General features: G+C 31.1%; 1 protein-coding gene across 1 annotated transcript in view; it reads right to left on the bottom strand.

Moving 5' to 3' along the window:
• Positions 1–14,412, bottom strand: part of MICAL-like (protein) — a 286,832-nt gene extending 272,420 nt beyond the window's left edge. Inside the window, exon 1 of the mRNA XM_072523085.1 lies at positions 14,115–14,412. The gene's annotated coding sequence lies outside the window, so the exon portion shown is untranslated. The remainder of the gene's footprint in view (positions 1–14,114) is intronic.
• Positions 14,413–15,519: the final 1,107 nt, after the last annotated feature.

The following is a 15,519-nucleotide window of genomic DNA, read 5'->3' on the forward strand; positions in this document are numbered from 1 at the left end:
ATTTTATGTATTTCGATCCATATATTTGATCTTTTTTATTTATATTTAACGAATTAAAAATTGGCAGACAACTTTTGTATATAGCAAAAAGTAGATGAGTACCTATTTAGTTTTTTCATAATTTAATGTAAGTTTGTTTATTTGCAACGATGTTTTTGCAATTTTGAAGTCTTGTTCTGTTGGAATTTTAAGATTTTCCCAATTATCGGTCTAATTATGTTTCCAACAATTTTTAGTTTGAGCATTTTAGTAATTTCTTTGTTTCGTTTAAGAGCGTAGACGCAAAATTTCGGGCCAATGCTTTTTAACATTTTTTTGGAATCCTGAGAAAACTAACAAATATTTTTGTAAAATTTAAACACAGAATGAAAGATTACATTATTACCGAGGGCCGAAAGTCCCTTAGAATAAACAAAAAGTTTTTTTGAATGAGATATTTCAAATTAAAAATCACACTAAATTTTTCGGGGACTTTTGGCCCTCAGTAATAATGTGGTCTTTCATTCTGCGTTTAAATTTTTCAAAAATACTTATTAGTTTTTTCAGGATTCGAAAAAAATGAATACATTTAAAAAACATTTGCCCCAAATTTTGCGCCTACGCTCTTAAATCAAATATTCTCGTGTATAAAACCCTCTATATATTTTTATTTCTTAAAAATACTATATTCGTATTGTTGTCTTCGAGCGCGCCGACATTTGGCCACCATCTGTTGATTTTTTGACCTGAGCCTTCGGAGACTTACGTCTTTCAATAAAAGAAATAGCCCTGACACCAAATTTAATGTTTTCATTTTGAACTAGGTATCCCTTGGCAGACCAAAGTTAATTTTTTTATAGCTCGGACAGACACGTCGGCGTCGGCTTACTGTTCGAAAGTCAAACCAATACTATTATGTAATTAGTAATAACTAATAATAATTACAAAGCAATAGTAATTACCTGTTATTATTCTTAGGAAATCTAAATAAACTTATTCCTTTTCCTGTCACAGATGAACATCCGCGAATCGCACAAATATATCCAGACATTTTAAATATAAATTAAACTTTTAACTATAAACTATAACTATAAACTTATATATTTAACTATAAACTATAACTATAACCTTTTAACTATAAATAAATTATATAAATGGTCAAATGCACTTGTTGTGTCGAGTATTTACCATAGACGCCTACGGACTATCGAAAACAACCAGAATTAAAGAATAAGCACGTGTTTTTGACAGTAATACAACCAGAATCGGGCATGCGTATACAAAAATGGTACACGCTTTTGGACCGCTATGTCGCTTCTATGTGTCTCTGTTATTCTAGGCTATGGCATTCGATGACACAATTAGGAAGTACTCGTATATCATACACTAGATTATATATGTGACCAGAGTCTTCCCATTATTTATCTAATAGTTGCACATCGATCTAGTATAACGATATAATGAACCTTTCTAACCTCTTCTTGAATAATAGCGTTCGGGGGCAGTCCACCATGTTGGTCTGTACACGACTGTCTATCACATTTAAACTCACGACACCACCTTTACGCTACGTCATAATATGACACTGCAGATTCCCCAAATGTATACAAAATCTTGTTGATAATTTTGCGTTGAGGACATATCTTTTTAAGATCAATTATTTATTCACAACTCATTGCTCGGTACGATCAATTTTAATACTGAAATGTGACTCTCGAACTCGGGCATTTACAGCATGCCTGTGATAAGCACACTTAAACTGGTTCAGACTTGCCACTTTCTTGAGTCTACACATAGGAGGTTAAAATGCAGCTTGAAGATAAATATTTGTTTGTCTTTAGACATCGGCTAGAGGACCCGTAAGAATCAAACCATAGTAGATCATAAAACCAATTATGTTTTATTTAATTTTGAATACTTTTTATAATAATTAATTTCACAATGAATTAATAATCCACAATTAATAAATTAATTACAGGATTAAGAAAAAATATATATTTTTGATTTATCTTAAAAGGCTTTGCTTATGGGTTGCCAATCCTCATTAATTAAGTATAAAGGAATAGTATAATCTCAAACTTAGTAAACGTACCTCGTAAGATACAACTTCATAGATACATTGTCCAAACATTGTTCTTTCCTACCTTGGTAAATAAAGCGTTCAAGGTTATATATAAATAAAGTAAAACAACTCCAAGATAAGTAACAATGAAATATTTAACAAAACGTGAACTATCTGAAGGTAATCCGCAACATAGATATAAGCCACAAAAAATTTAAACATGAATTGAAAATTGTTATTTGTTTTGTATAATTAATTAATATTTAGATAAATGCCTCACAAAGAATTTAATAAAGAAATATTTAGAATTTATATATTATACTATAATAGAAATATTTAAGAATTTAATAAAAAAAATTAACAAATTTGATATTAACAAATGCTAAAAGTACAATTTTATGTCTCTTCTCTAATTTTATATTTATAATTCATTCACATTCACATTAAGTCATTTTATCAGTTCCTATAAAATGTAAAAACTCATTCATGGGGTCATATAGTGAATTTTGTTCGACAACGTGGCGTGGCAAATATGAATTAATGAGTTTTACGTGTTATAGCAAGGTGGTTTTATCTAAAGTAAAAATTGTCTAGTTTGATGCTAATGCAAATAGCTTTCATAGTGCGCAGACTTTTACTTTACTAGTGACATGAAAATAAAAACGTTTATTATGGCGTATGTTACTCGAAGTAATAAAATACTTAAGTTAGCATTTAGGGCAGATTCACATGACAAGCACTTAACGCGCGTTTTGATAACGCACATTTTTTACTACATACATTTTATTCAGGCCATACACATGCTAACGCGACTTTTAATAAAGCGCTCGTTGAACGCTGCACTGGCGTTCGACTGTTGACAGCGCGCGTCAACGCGCGTTTTGACATCATTGGCTTTCTGTGTTACCGTTTAGTTGGCATATAGTTGAAAAAAATCTAAAATAAAATTGCCAAAAAGTAGCCTCTATTTTTTTACCAAATTTAATTATACAGAGTGATACACATTAAAGTGATGATGCTATCGGATTGTTTGTAAATATAACACCCTGTATCTTGTGACATTTTTAGATCAATAAAAACGAACTGATTCCAAAAAGGTTGGAGTCTAGGGGATAGAATTTGAAATATATGCGATTAGAAAATACATTATTTCTTATAAATTGCCAAAAAGTAGCCTCTGTTTGTAGCGAAATGTCATTATTTTATTGACGTTCAATAACAATAAAGTAATACAATAATATTGTTGTATTAATTCGAGAATGTTCTATATTATTGCTATCTAGGTTAATTTGAAGTAGAAATGAATTTTATTGAAGTGTAAAGCAAAGAATTGCAATACTCATGATGATTGGGTATAGAGACAAATCGGGAACTTAGACGGTAGTGTGTAATTTATTTAATGATAAATATCCAGAAAGACCCATAACGTAGTTAACAGTAAGTAAGATTGAAAAGAAATTTCGAGAAACTGGTACGGTTGAAAATGCACACAAATTAGGTCGACCCTCTGTAAATTATGATACATCATTAGATGTTCTATTTACTTTTGAAGAAGATGCGCACACTTCTGTTCGTAGGGTTAGCCGTGATCCCAATGGAGGCAAAACAACGGTACACAAATTAATAGAACTTGAAAAATGGCATTCCTTTACGTGCAATTTTGCGAAGCAAAACATTATTTTTTCTGTTGAGGCTACTTTCACATTAAATGGCAAGGTCAACTATCAGATTTCTAGATACTAGGCAAAAGAACAAGCCAACTGGATGCGTGAGCATCATACACAATACCAGCAAAAGGCATCGAGTTAGAATCTATGGAGAAGCTATGAGCATATTAACGTGTGTATTAAAAACGGCGTCAGTAGGTGTGGCTAACGATCATACCAATATGGCAGTGAGATCAGGGCCTGACTCAATAATATTACAACTACTATACAAATATGACTAGTTATTTAAAAGATTTAATCATAATCTAAAAAGTGCAATACATTTTTAATAAACTATGATTTATTTATCCCGCGGTAAACACTAAAAACACGACATATTATACATAAAAATAAATTAATACAGTCAAATAACAAGTTGTATCTGAAAGAGATAATAATATAAATAATATTTTAAAGGGTAAAATGAATATATCTACGGTATGAAATAAAAGAAATACGTTCGTTTTACAACTTAGGATGAAGATATTTGAGTATTCTCAAGAATAGCACGATTTACCTTACTTATAAGATTTTTTATGAATACTATTAATTTATTTTCTGAAGTACGGGCCATTACTTGTTTTCATATTTGTATACTAACCTGTGGAACTTTATTCCTGAAGATTTTTTATTAACATTGCTTCTGCTACTGCAACTACGTAGAGAACAAGAAACCATTATTATGCTCTATCACAATATATTATTACAGTTTTTATAAAAGTATTATAAAACTAAAAATATTCAAAAAACAACAAACGTAAACAATCATACACGATCTGTCAAAACGATCATAACAATATGGCCGAAGTGAGGTCGTTTTTAGTCACGTGATGCCCTCTCCATAGATTCTAACTCGATGGCAAAAGGTAAACGTATGGGATGACACTGTAAGAAATATACTCATCGGACCCTACTTTTTAGAAGGTAATTGAAACGGGTCACATAACTTCAGTTTTTAAGGGGGTATCTTGTACCTACTTTAATTAATTTATTTCCCAGTAGAATTATTAATCCTGGAGGTTTTGATGAAAGTGTATGCATCATCCGCATTATTCTGTATATCGAAGGTACCTAGACGAAACTTTATCGAACAGGTGGATTGGAAGACGAGGACATACTGAATAGTCAGCGAAGTTCGCCAGACTTTGGATTATTTTATGTAGGTAGGCCCATCTGAGGAATGTGGTTTATAAAATGAAACCAGCAAATTTTGGAAAATTAAAAAAAATAATTCGAACAGAAATAAACAATATTTCTCACCAAACCATAAACACTGGTCAACAATAATTTGTACAACGTTTGGGTTACTGTCAAATACAACCAACGGTACAGTTCGAACATTTAAGATAAGGTCATGTATATATACACTTACTCGACTACTATCACTTACTAGATTACTTTCAAATTCTTATATTAATAATTAGAAATCAATAAAATTTATTTTCAAAGCGCATATCTTTGTCATTCTTAGACCTCAAGTATTATACATACCATTTTGGAATCAGCTCATTTTTATCGATCTAAAAATGTCACAACATACAGAGTGTTACATTAAAAAAATGATGATGACGCTATAACCTTAATGTATATCATCCTGTATAATCAAATTTTATTGTAGAATGTAGAACATTAAAATTGAAAATCGACGAATTTCAGTTTTTTTTAAAAAGGGTTTTCGTTTAGGAAGTATCGAATTTATTCCATAGTTTACGGACACTCTGTATAGATTCCTTTTTAATTAATAATATATATCTCTGTTAACATTTTGATTATCCTTAATAACGTCGCGTCGCTGAATATTTGAACAGGATTTATAAATTGTAGTTAATCCTCATTTTGACTTTAGTGTTAATCGGAAAAGGTTGCTAATTTAAATGTAGGAAGAATAAAGATACCAGTTTTATAATCCTCAATAAACTTAAACCGACTCTTGCAAAATCCTTATTGTTAAGAATTTGTTTATGACCTACCAAAAAGACTATACTTCTAGGAATGCGGGATATTTACATTTTACCATAACAAAAAATTATGTTCTAAGGGGAACTATAATCCATCCAAAAGCAAAGGGGAATAACCCAAAAATTTAAATTTCTTTAATAATATAACTGGAAGTACTAAGGTTCTATTATAATATATATGATATTATCATGATCTTTTTCTTCCTTGTTAGGCAGTGGCTTTCAAAATATTTGATTAGTCTGTAGTAGCTTCTATTTACGAGCGTTATTCTATAGTTTATCTCTTCCGATATTATATATTTTTGATGTGTACCAACCTTTCCAGATAAGAAAATTGTTGAATAACGTCAAAATTACAGGGTGTTTCAAAAAGGTGTCATAAATTAAATCACGCATTCCGGGGACAAAAATAAATTGATTGAATCCAACTTAACTTAGTGCAAAAGTGTACACAAAAAAAGTTACAGCCCTTTGAAGTTAGAAAATAAAAATTGTTTTTTTGCATTATCTCCTAAACTACTTGACATTTTGTAATAAAAATGGACACGTTACTTTCTTGTTCTGAAAGCATTTTTCATACAAAAGAAACAACAAAATCTAAGCACACAGAAAAAAAAGGGGGTGTGCAGCCCTAAATCCCCCCAAACTTTTGAGTACGTTCAAATCAAATGAATTTTGTGGCATCATCAGTTTAACACATTATTTTTAAAACTTTTTTGCCTCTTATCACTTTTTCGAAAAACTAGTTTTTTCCTAGTTGGACATAAAATTACAATTAGTTTCTACGGATACAATAATTACAAACAGTTCCATCAATAATAGTCAATAATTTGAACCTATCATTTATTGTGTGAATAAGATTAATATTAAAAATTTTGATATTACAATGGCCTACACATTGCAGATATGCATTTAACTTTGGGTAAGTTGGATCAGATTAAATTATGATTTCAATAAACTATCGAGAATATCGTAGGTTAATGTCAAGGAAATAGTGCAGCAGCCGCAAGGCGTTATACCCCAATCGAAATACACCCGATAGATGATTATTTCTGACCATTGATCGTCGTTTACGGGAAACGGGTACATTCCAACCGCAAGTTGCTGACAATAGTGGTCGTCCAATAATGGATGCAACTGATGAAGACATTTTAGAAAACATTGAAGAAGTCCCTGGAACCAGTACAAGGGTAATAGCTGCTCAACTAAATGTTCCTCACGTAAGGGTTTGGAGGCGTTTGAAGGATCAGCTGCTTAAACCTTATCACTTAACAACGGTTCAAGAGTTATTGGTTGAAGATTATCCTAAGAAGATTGGATTTTGCGATTGGTTGTTAATGGAAAACACTCGAAATGTTATTTTTATTAGAAATATTTTGTTTACCGACGAGGTTACCTTCAGTACAAATGGAATAACAAACCATCATAACGAGCACATTTGGGCCGACGAGGCGACGAAAATCATCACGCCAAAAAACGACTCATCACCAAAGGACTTTTAAAGTTAATGTTTGGTCAGGAATTGTGGATAACAATCTAATAGGCCCAGTATTTCTTCCCAACAATTTAAATGGTGATAATTATTTGCAGTTCTTGGCAAACGATTTACAAGAGTATTTGAAGTGAATATTGCAATAAGGCAAAATATGTGGTTTCTACAAGATGGCGCATCCACCGAATTACAGTAATGAAGTCCGGGAATACCTTTGCAGGCAGTATCCTGATCGGTGGATTGGAAGGGGTCGTGACGCACCTATTTCTTGGCCACCCAGAAGTCCAGGTCTTAACCCCATGGACTTTTGCTTTTGGGGATTTATGAAACAGAAAGTGTATTCTGTAACAATAGAGGACGAACAACGATTGAGGGGTAGAATAATTGAAGCTGCAAATCAATTTCGTCAGAAAAATATGATTTTTCAGCGCATTCGGTTTTCCTTATTAAAACGATACCAAATGTGTATTGAAGAAAATGGGAGTCATTTTGAACATTTATTATAATATCATATTTATAGAGGTTATATTATACTTTTTTGTACTTGTTAATTCATTTAAGCCATTTATGTAGTTGCACGTAATTTTTTAAAGGTTAATGAAAAGGGCCGTAACTCAATAAAAGCTGTTTTTTGAAAAAAGTGATGAGGCAAAAAATTATTAAAAATAATGTGGTAAACTAATGATGCCACAAAATTCATTTGATTTGAACGTACTCAAAAGTTTGGGGGGTTTAGGGCTGCACACCCCCCTTAAAATTTTTCTGTGCACTTAGATTTTGTTGTTTCTTTTTTATGAAAAATGCTTTCAGAACAAGAAAGTAACGTGTCCATTTTGATTACAAAATGTCAAGTAGTTTAGGAGATAATACAAAAAAACAATTTTTATTTTGTAACTTCAAAGGGCTGTAACTTTTTTTGTGTACACTTTTGTACTAAGGTAAGTTGGATTCAATCAATTTATTTTAGTCCCCGGAATGCGTGATTTAATTTATAACATACCTTTTTGAAACACCCTGTATGTACACCCATGTTTCGAACTTTGTGGCCTGTCTCTGATGTCATAAGCTTAGTTTTATATTCCTTTATGGCCTGGCCATTCTTATCAGTTTGAGGGGAATTCCGATGTGTTGCTTTATCTTTCTTCAAAAAGATATCTATCTAAACGCTCTCATATGCTGCTTTGAAATCTACAAAATACGAAAGATGTCGATATCAAATTCTCTGGTTTTTTCAAGGATCTGCCTTAATTATACGAAAATCTGATCTACTGTTGATCGTCTAGGTCTGAATCAATTTTGATAACCGCCAAGAATTTCCTCTTGGCAAGAATCAAAATAACCTAGTAGTCCTTTCTTTGTTATTAAACAAGAGTTATCTAGAATGTAAAATTCAGATCAGCAATAAATTGTTAACTCGGTTCACATAAGTTCAATTCGGAATGCGTCCTCTTTGAATTGAACAGATTTTGCTCTTTATAATATGACTTTTTATAATTTTGAATGAATGAATGAACTATGGAGAGTTTATAGAAAGTGTGCGTTTTATTCTTTAAAAACTTTGCAATTGCGATTAAACTGGCCTGGAAATGCCAAATGCCCTAGGAACCGAAAGAAAAACAAGGACTTTTGTTGTGCGGAAATTTCAGTGAGGATAGTGGGCTATGGCATTTAAAAAAAACATACAAGCTGCCTTGACATGTGGAGATCAAATATCAAGGCTCGGCAATGAGGTTATATTTTACTGAATTATTTAATGTGTGGACCAAATGTAAAAATTAAAAAAAAAATGTATTTATTAAGATGGCAATCTACCTTTTGAAGGCTCGTCTATTAATTGATAATACACCATCCACCATCATTTATTCGTGAAGGATCATGTCTTGCCTGATTTCGACTTCACTACATAATGTTCTTCCACATTCAGCCTGTCGATCAGCAAATCACAAGTAATTTGAAGGAATTGTCTGTCCAGCGATGCTTTCAACTAACCTCCTCGAGAAAAACAGACTTCTGAAAAATCACTTTAATATCGTATATTTAATCACTAATGTTAATATCGTATATTCTGTCAAATTGACAAATGGAGTTTACCACAGAACAATGAACTGCGCTGGTTTTCTCTCGATTTGTTATTTTACCTGCTTTACTTATGTGGCCTAAGTTAAAAGTAGATATGTTAAAAAATAATGTCATGATCGTCTGATCTTGTTTTTCGTTTTGTTTGATTCTTCTGTGAATACTTACAAATGCGGTGAGAAATGTACGTTTAATTGGTACACACGTCAGATCGAAATATGTAACTGCTGCAGCATATATTATAGCTAATCTAATAATATTAAAAAAAGAAGACTGGGTATAAATTAACCTTTAATTTTTTTTATTCTCATTTAAGTACTTGATATTGTATGAAATAACTAATAATGATATACATTCTTACGACTAGTGGCCAGGTTTTACTGATTACGAGGTGAATTTAATCATAATAATATATCATTATACTTAGTTGCACCTAGTAATAATAAATTATTTTAATTTAAAAATAACGTTCTTTCAGAATATTTGCCATATCAGGAAACTCATTAAAATCATAGTAAATTTTTACTTATAAACTATCATTAAGAAAATCCTTGAGATATCCATAAATGTAGAAGATTAGCGCATCGATATTTTTTGTTAACTCCACACCTACGCTGTCAATTTCTATTCGTTTTTCAAATGCCAAGAAGATCCTATTCACAGCACAAACATAAACAATGCTTATATTAGATTATACATCCTATTATAGAGTGGTTCTTTGTTATTTCTGCATTTGCAATAAACGTCTGAGTTTGATTTGTCAGCAGTTTAACCTTGGTGTTTTTGTTCATGGTCTCTCATCAACAATACATACGGGTACATTACATACGGTGCATATTTTGAGCGTTAATGGTAAATTTTGCTGAGAGTTAAGGGTGAAAATAAGCTTTTTAACTATGAAATAAAAACTGAAATGCTTTTATCGTTTTTTAGAACTTTTAAAATAAATAAAAACATTAAAAAAAATTATTTACAATCTCATTTTCGAAACAGCAGCATTGAACCAACTAATATTTCAATCTAAGGACTCGCTATGATCGCTAATTTCGTCGCGTTAGCACCGCCGCGTCAGCGTCGACCCAACCGGACAATGGCACTACCCATGAATGCAATGAATACACAACATGGTACAATGAATACACATGTGTATTCATTGTACCATGGGCACTACCATGGAGTAAATTATAAAATATGAAACACAATGTCGTTCGTACGTAAGTACTCCACGGTAGTGCCATTGTTCGGAGTGGGCCGACGCTAACGCGGAGTTTTTAAAATCCTAGCTTTTAAAATAAACTACAAATTGGTGTATATTAAATTTTTTTCCTGTCCTTCGTTTTAAAAAGGATTGCGCTAAAAACGCTCGAAGATGATGCTAAAGGCATGCGAATACAATTTTCTTTTAATTTTTAGTATATAGAAATACAAAAAATCAAAATCTTAAATAAATAATACTAGTAATACTGTTTATTCGTATTCTAGCATTTTTTCTGTATCTTTTTAGTTGTTGAGTTCTTTTGAGAAAAAGGCAATTTTTTTAGAAATTCCGAAAATAGTGTTTTCATTTTCAGCTCGGATTTTTTCAAATCTAAACCTTCTGAAGCAGTTAAACTTTTAGAATATAAGCTCTGTATATAATTGAAGTAAATCGTAAATAAACAACGACTAGTTTCAACCAGGGTGGTTTTGGCGGGGGTGAGTTTGTTACTTTCTGCGCCACAAAAAATATAAGCGGACTTTATTTTAGTTATAACTTACCTAAATTTTCATGCAAATCACTTTTACTAGTGGTTTAAAGGTTTTTTTTAATTATTTAGGATTCTTAAGTTACTAGTTTTCCATGATAGTGGAATATAATATAATATAATAGGGCGATAGTGGATGCAGCGAAGACTCACCCCGAGATGTAAAACCAGTGAAGAAAAAGAAGAAGTTTTCCATAAAAAAAACTTATCGTTTTCCGCTTATTCAACATCATATATTTGGATTTTTGTATTCGATGAATAGTTGTCTAATTTCGAACAGCCATAACTTTGTTAATATTAAGTTTACGGTAGTAATAAAAAAAAATACCTCTTTTGTATAAGCTTCATATCCAAACAGTTTTTCCAATAAAATTTCCATTTTTGGAGTTTTCTTATTGTGAACTTTCAGTCACGAATAACTTCAAAAATATCGAATGGTCGAAAAAATCACATTTTTGTCTTAAAATTCAGTATTCTAGGGACTACAAAGTTTTTATAAACTTTTTCCACCCCAAGTTGGGTTGGTAACCACCGCCAGAGGAAAAGCACATATTGGCGAAAGATATATTTTAATATTAGAGATATTTTCTACCAACTGTCAAAATTTCAACCAAATCCATGCATATAAAAAGAATTCTAAGCAGAAAACCGTCATATCCTGGGCTATTACGAGAAATACTAAATGAAGAAATAAACTCTCATATAGGTATCTTTTTTTCAGTGCCAATCCCGTACCGAATCTTGGTAATCATTCTAGCAAAGATAATTTTATATATTGCTGCACTGAATTATCCTGTGGTGGATATTGCAAACCAGGTTATTAAGTTCTTTAGCCAGTATATTCGTCTAAGCCAAAATCTCTGTTACCATGAACTCTTCGTTGCAACAACAAATTATTTCTTCTTTCTCTATAAGCATAGATTTTCTATCGTGCTCCCCCCAAATAATTCGTACAAAATGTTCCACAATTTGTCTCGTTATTGTTTGGCAAAGTTTCGTCACTATTAATGTGTGCCAAAATCGTTTCCAAAGTAGTTACTTACCTATCTTATTTTGAAAATAAAATGAATGCACTTTTCTTCGACTTGTTTGTTTTACAAACTGCCTATTTGATGGAGTCCTGCACCACCTGTTGAGTCCAGTGTCCAGTTCGTAATGGAGTACTAGCAATAATAGTTGTTAGGGCCGGCGATAACGGGCCTGCAAGGGATGCAATGCAGGCGGACGCCTCTGTTCGAGGGGCGCCAAAATGAGCTTTTTTTTTGGTTGTGTTATACAAGATAATAATGCTCTAATAATAATACGCTAATCTGTGTTATTTTTGCATCCCACACACGTAAAATGCATAGAATTCCTACCGTTTAGTAATATAATTTATTGGTAAATATATTTATTATATTTCAAAATATAAACTGCACACATTTAAAATGCTTTGTTATTTTCTTTAAATTTCTTTGAATATGTTTAAAGGTTATTCTTTCAGCAGTTGGGAGCATAAATTAATGATTTATAGTAAAATAAACATTTTACATAAAATTTTATTTATCAGGAGTTTTGTCAATCAAGTATTTTATGTGTTTAATAATACAAAATAATTTGTCAGCTTACTGTGCAGTTAAATATATGTATATAGTTAGCTATGTATATATTTATTGTTGCATTCGGTTAATATAATAATTATATTTGGTAAGTACACTGTACTTTTATTTCATTGCGGTTTTACATTACTGCACAAGCGTAATATTGAGATTTTAAAGTTATTATTTTTATGTAGTTAAATTAAATTTTGTAGGATTGCCGAAAGATTAAATAAATATAATTAAATTTTAAAAAAACCGGAGGGCGCCTATGCTAGTTTTGCTGACCGGGACCTTACACACTAGTATTGGGACTGATAGTTGTTATTAGTTTTCGTAATGCATTACCAATACGTTTAATAATTATAATTTCTATTTTTTTATCAGTTAACCTCATTTATTAACTGGCGGAATATTTTGCGTATAAAACTTGAATATTTAATTATAAAATATTGTAATACGAGAAACCATTGTTGTGATATTTTCATATTTGCGCTCCATCCTATAAAACTGATTTCACAGTGATGTGCCAGTTTTGGCCTCTTACTGATATTATTTGAAGACCAGACCTTCAATTATGAGTTAAAAAAGTTTTGAACCAGACCTACCATCATGTAAATCGCTCTCTTTGCTGCAATTGTATTTATCAAGATTCCCAGGTGGAAGAAACAACTCTTCAACTTCCATTTGTGTTTCGTCTAAGTGTATTTCTATTTTCATTTTTATTTTTAATAGTCCGGTCGTTTTTGTTATATTGTTTCATCTGGAAGTATTGTTCTGTAGGTTTCCAACTTGAGGTGATAAGCATATATTATCAGCCAACTCTCATATGCTCTAGCTTGTCGAATATATTACAATGTATGCATTTATTGTAAGGTTCATTGTCCAGTTTATGAACAGTAGTGGAGAGAACAAATAACCTCTTTTTTAATATTTATTTGCTGCTACTTTGTAACAACTCTGTTATTGTTTTTATTCAATAAAAGATTCTTTATTGTAGCAGATTTGTCATAATATGAGCAAAAAGCATCATGGAATAGAAACTTATTTTTTGTAAATTGATACTTTTTACAAAAAAAACTATGTAGGTATGCTCCAACCAAGTGGAAGAACATAACTACCTAATTCCTAATAAGTACCAAAACCTTCCTACAGGGAATCAGTATTAGGAGATTAAGAGTCTATATTCGTTGTTAATAAGTTAGCAGGACAATATTATACCTACTGCAAGAAAACAAATTATAGGTACCTGAACTTCTTCACCATTAAAATCTAACTACAATGCAGAAATCAATAGTTATAGAAAATAGCAGAGATAAAATAACAATTAATTGATTTATATTTATTGATAAGAGATTTATAACCCCCTAGGAAGGATGAAATATTGCAATAAGTAGTCATTAATGACAATAACATATTTTGTCGGTTTCTAAAATAATGGTGAAAATCGATTATAACCTAAATTGTCTGCCATGTCGGTATGATGAAAAATTAGTCTATAACAATATCATTAACTGACCTGGTAATATTTCCGGTTTTTCCAAAACCCACTTCATACACTAACGTTCCAAAAGAACGTAAACAATCTTATAAAACCAGTCAAAATCGGTGAAAAAATCGTCACGTGTTACTTCGTTGCACTCTCGATATGGTTAACACGACAAAAAATGTGTAATAGTAAATTTTTAAAAAAGAGTCACTTAATATGTTTCACTTGGTTGAGTTTTTGTAATTCCTCGTATTTGCTATTTTCTGAACGATGAATACTCGATCACTACTTTAACACGTTTCCCAGTAGACAGCTAACATTAAACTGGTCAAAATGAGTAAGAGAACGAAGTTTAGTTTATCGCCGTCAGTGCTGATCAACCAGTGTTGCCGTATTTAAAAATAAGTGAGATATTTAAATATTTTCTACTATTATAAAAAATATTAAGTTTTTTATATATTATGGTCTCTTGTAAAATATTTGCTGAAACCAAATCGTTCGTTTTTATTGAATTTATTGTAATAGTTATTGTTTATGCAGGTGAATAATAATAACACTATTATTATACTTAATTAGAAAAGAAATAAGTTTTATTCATGTTTTGTTGTTTTACAAGTGCACAAAGACCTTTGACAAGTTGTCAGTCATCAACAAAAAGAAAACGTGTTGTCAACATACACAAAAAAATTATAGTACTGAATTGTACAGCAACAGGTAATGCTTAAATTATGTATATTTTTTCAATAATTCGGATTGAAAATCATATATTTTTCAATTTAAAACAATAATAATTTAAGTAACATACAACGATCTGTAAATTAAAATAGTTTTATATTTTTTTAAATCATTGTAAATGAATATCCATAAAAGGCTCTGTGTAGAAATTTATTGCTATATTTTTTTCGCCTTCTACTTTTTAGCCATTCCATAGAAAAAATTAAAAAGTGGTTTAAAGAGTAAATTTGTTTCTTCCCAGTTTATAACACACACCCAATCATATTGGAAGGAGAACCTAAACTGTTAAAGAAACAAAAATCGGGACCAAGTTTTCTATGTAAAATATAAAAGTTGCTATATTTACCGACTTAAAACAATAAATGGTCTAAACAAACAGTCCTAGTGTGAAAACATTGGTGTTAGCCGATCTCTACTCGACGAAAAAACCGAGGAATTTTCGAGGATGTTCTGTCGGCAATATAAACTACATGCTCTAGCTGCTTTGCTAATTTTTAATTATTATGTAAGTGCTTAAGCATATTACACCCAGTTAAATCACTTTGATATCTTTAAATTTAAGGCCATATATTCAATAACTAGTAAATTTTATAGAATACTACTAGGTGTAATATGTTTCCAGTAGCCAATACTGTAGAAGTGGTTGGCACAGTATTTCTCAATTTCTTACAGCTTTTCAGAAATATATAATTTAATCGCA

Source organism: Diabrotica undecimpunctata, chromosome 2, assembly GCF_040954645.1.
Source record: "Diabrotica undecimpunctata isolate CICGRU chromosome 2, icDiaUnde3, whole genome shotgun sequence".
Taxonomy (NCBI): Eukaryota; Metazoa; Arthropoda; class Insecta; order Coleoptera; family Chrysomelidae; genus Diabrotica; species Diabrotica undecimpunctata.